The sequence below is a fragment of the Quercus robur genome, chromosome 5 (genome assembly GCF_932294415.1).
Source record: "Quercus robur chromosome 5, dhQueRobu3.1, whole genome shotgun sequence".
Taxonomy (NCBI): Eukaryota; Viridiplantae; Streptophyta; class Magnoliopsida; order Fagales; family Fagaceae; genus Quercus; species Quercus robur.
In genome coordinates this window covers 59,888,454-59,892,725 of record NC_065538.1, presented here as the reverse complement: position 1 = coordinate 59,892,725, position 4,272 = coordinate 59,888,454, and the positions used below count along the sequence as shown (strand labels likewise).

Here is a 4,272-nt window from a genome sequence, read left to right as displayed (position 1 = left end):
TTCCATCAATATTCCATTCATAAATTAAATCTGGTGAATAAGATGAATTAACAAAAGTATGTCTTTCTTCAAACTGCAAATCAGGAGGAGTAGGCTTAGGATAGCAGTTCTTTTTGGGGTATGGTTCCTCAATTCTTCCTTTTTTACAGTCTTGTGATGAAGATGATAAAGTTAATTTATTAATCTGTAATTTATTAGTAAATTGTGATTCTAACTTATCTATATCTGATGAATCTGTCAAATCTGTCAATTGATTATCTTTTGAATCTTCATCCTTTAAAGATTCAGTTCTTCCTATTATTTAGTAGGTCCATGTCTTTTTGTGACTCTAATTTCATTAAGTCTAGTTTTTTGTTTATTTCATCAAGCAAATTATTCGTTTTTTCTATCATAGGCCTCTTTAAAGGTGCTCTAAGATGAGGAGGTATTTCATGAGGGATAAATAAAGGGATATTAGACGCATTTTCTTTTTTAATGGAAGTAGAAGGGGCTGTTATTCTGTCTTCTATGTCTTGTAACTTTTGACCAATTGTTTTTAGATATATATTAGTATAATTATTCTGTTGAATTATACTATCTAGATTCTTATTATCATCACTTAGACTTGGTCTTTTAATAGGTGTAGCCAAAACTTGAACTCCACTACTTTGATTCAATATGACTGATTCAAAGGGTGGATAAGTTTGGTACACCTTTTCATGATTTTTTGCCTTCATCCATGATAATGTTTTCTCTATCACATTTATCTTTTTGTTATGATAGTCCAAAAAGTCAAAGAAACTAAAGTGTGTTTGCAAGTCTGTCACCATTTCATAATATTTAGTTCTTAAATTATTCCTTTCTTGTTCATTATATTGTTCAAAAAACTGGTTTTTTCTATCAGTATTTTCAGGTTCTAAATAGTCATGTTTTAATAATTCTTTATCTAAAACAAATTCTTTAGATAAAACATTAATTTGTCTGTCATGTTCAGTAAATCCTAATATATCTATGTGGGTAGGAGAATCAGGTTGAGGTTGGGGCTAATAAAGGGGTTGGTGAACATTAAGGGTAGGTTGTGCGGTATCTGCCGGATAATAGACTGTCTCTGTCTGGACAGGGGTTTTCTTAGTGTTTATAGGGGGAAGGTGAATCACTGGAGGAAGATTCTGAGGAGGTAAAGGTCTATAGTCAGAGAAAGATGTCCTGGTGGAGAAGGAGCTTCTAGGGGTAAACATCATAGGGGTCTTTTTGCCTAAAGAAGTACTAGGTCTGATAAAGCTATCAGTCTGTCTGTCATTATTATTGGAGGCAATAATAACTGTACCATCTGTTTGTTGTGCTATGAAGTCTGGTTCAGTGTTTCCTATCTTTGGTGTGGGGTCAATGGCCCGTAATTTCCATTGTTCATGAAGGTTTATGTCTTTCCATTGTATCTGTTTGGGTACACGAAGTCTACTGTCTGGGGTTGAGGCTTGAAGAAGGAGAGTGTATCCTTTAGGGGATGGATCAACCATGGATTGAGGGTCAAGGGTAGTTTTCATAAGTTTATAATAAATTCTATAAATACCTTTTTTTTTTCTCCCAGCTTGTCTATTGAAGCTGACGAGCTTGAATCTGCTACAAAATCCCGATTCAAGCTCATCATGATTCCTGTCTGGACGATCATGAAGCCTATATTTCTAGAGCTATAGGCTCAATTGGTTTCGGGACTGCCTTTATCCCGCTCTGCAAGCTATCTAGTTCAGGTAGCTCAGCTGGTTAGAGCAAAGGACTAAAAATCCTTGTGTCAATGGTTCGAATCCACTTCTAAGCAGGCGAAGGGTCCAAAGGACAGGTAGCCAGGAGTGAGCTTTTAGGATTAGGAAGCGAGAGGAAGAGTGAGGATCGCCCCTATCTTGCTGGAGGTAGATTTTCTAAACAAAGCGGTGGATTACTCGGATTGGTTCTCGCGTCCCTAAAGGTTCTGAGCCTTCTTTCATATAGTAACCATTTGTTTTTACATTCAAAGTTAAAGCGTCCATAATATTTCTGTCAGATAAACTTAAAGCAAAATTAGGATAACAATTAAAATATACTGGTCCCTTATGTAGACTTGTTTCCATCATTCCTAAAAGTGAGTCATTAAATCTTAAATGTCTGTCATCTCTTAAACAAAGTAAAACACATGCATTTAAGGCTTCTCTAGTTAATGGTTTTACAGCTACCTAGACTAGACCAACATGTAAAAATGCATATGTTTCTCTATGTTGATTAATAGAATCCATAAAAAATAATTGAATTGTTTCATATTCATTGAATAAATTGTAAGTTCTTTCAACAGTTTTTATAGTGTAGTCTGTCAAAAAAGATAATTTGGAGAATATAGTCTGTCGATAGATTTTATCAGTTTTTTCTGTCGGAATATTCCATTTATTCCAATCTAACAATTTGCTGTCTATATCTTGCATGCTATATTCCTCAGAATTAACCATTCTATCATTTTCCATGCTCAAATTAGTGTGTATCTGACCTAAGTGTGACCTAGCAACAGATAATGAGCGATTAAACATATGCATTTTAAATCTAAGCAATTAATAATTACTGGCAGAACTATTACTAACCACTGGTTTCCTTGTTATCGGGACTACCTTTTCAGGAAACTCCATTACGGGACCACCCAAACACACGCTTGTCCGTCAGCTAACAACAAAGGGGCTGACCAACGCAAAACTATGGTTTGCCAACGAGTCTTTAGGAACAAGGAGCAAGTAGTGGCTATGCAGTAATAAAATTCCTAGTAACTTCTTAATTGCAAAGAAACAAAACTCATACATCTACCATCCATGGCTCTGATACCATTGACTACCCAGGAGAGAGCACATCAGTAATATAGAAGCATAAACAATGATAAAATAGATGATATAGAAGAAAATAGCAAAATAGATATATTCAAAATAAGGTTAAAATGGAGTATGGAATATGAAAACTGAAACTAATAAAATCTTACTTGAATAAAAACTTCTGTCTCTGATAAACTTGAAAACAACTGTCTTTGATACAAGCTTGAAAATAAACACTGTCTGAAGAGTTACAAGATTACAAAATAAAACTGTCTTAAAACTAAAAGGTTACAAGGTTGTCTAAAGGGAAGATTACAAGATTACAAAAGGAAAGTAGAGTACAAAAGTCTTTCGGATAGAAGGAGAGGGAAAGCTATTACAAAGTCTTTCTAAAACTTGGAATCTTTTGGAAGTCTAGAAACTGGAATTTAGAAGCCTATTTTCTGTCTGCGTAGTCCGTCTCTTTTATAGATGTAGTGAACCATAGTAAATTAACCTGAGTAGGTAAAGTTAACTCAAGTTAAACTGTCAGTAGGAACCATATATTTTGAGAATCGGAATCTGTCAGGATACTTTCTGTCGCATACAAGTGAACAATGTTCTGTCTGTCTGAGAATCTGTACGCATGCTAGTAAACAGTAGTGAAAAATTTGCTTGTATCTGTTTGGAGTATCTTGGATCTGTCTAGAAACTATTTATGCGTGCTGGTGAATAGTGATTTGTCACAGTGAATAGTGGTCTGTCGTCACTGATGAATAGTGATCTGTTGTCACTGATGAATAATGATCTGTTGTAGCTGTCTGTCCGAGAAAGCATTCTGTCTTTCTTGGAGCATCTAATCTCTATCCGCATAGTTATCATAGTCCAGCGGATCAGAATTATCCTCATACTGCTCATGCTCATGAACTACTCCATAATTACTAGGGGTGTGCGCGGTTCGGTTTATTCGGTATTTTTTCAAATTTGTTACCGAACCGATAGGAATCGGTTTTGTAACAATTAAAACCGATGCATACCGATTAGGGTCGGTTTTCCGACCTAGTGGCGGTGCGGTTTGATTGGCTCGGTCTAGTCGGTTTGGTCGGTTTGATTTGAAACATTAATAAATAAAAATTTGTTCACTGTTCACATAAAAAATTTGTTCGACAAATCTATTCACAAAAATAAAATCTGTTCGCATAAAAAAAAAACACTGTTCAACAAATCTGTTCACCCAAATAGTACTCATCCAAGGACATATTAAATTACTCGCAAACACAAAGACAAATACATACGACACTCAGAAATACAAAGAGATATTAAAGTAAGTGCCTAAGTGGGACTAAAGTCAATCACAACCACAAAGTCATTTATATTATGCCTATGATACACAGTACACACGACACTCAGAACCTCACCAAATACAAAACACTCTCAAATTCTCAATCACTCACAAACACAAAGACAAATACAGACACAAACACAAGCTCTC

The 4,272-nt window shown here is 35.2% G+C and overlaps 1 non-coding gene across 1 annotated transcript; it reads left to right on the top strand.

The window, feature by feature from the left end:
* The first annotated feature begins 1,721 nt into the window (after positions 1–1,721).
* On the top strand, positions 1,722–1,795 carry TRNAF-AAA (transfer RNA phenylalanine (anticodon AAA)). The gene has a single exon. It is a non-coding gene; the product is annotated as a tRNA-Phe (tRNA).
* Positions 1,796–4,272: the final 2,477 nt, after the last annotated feature.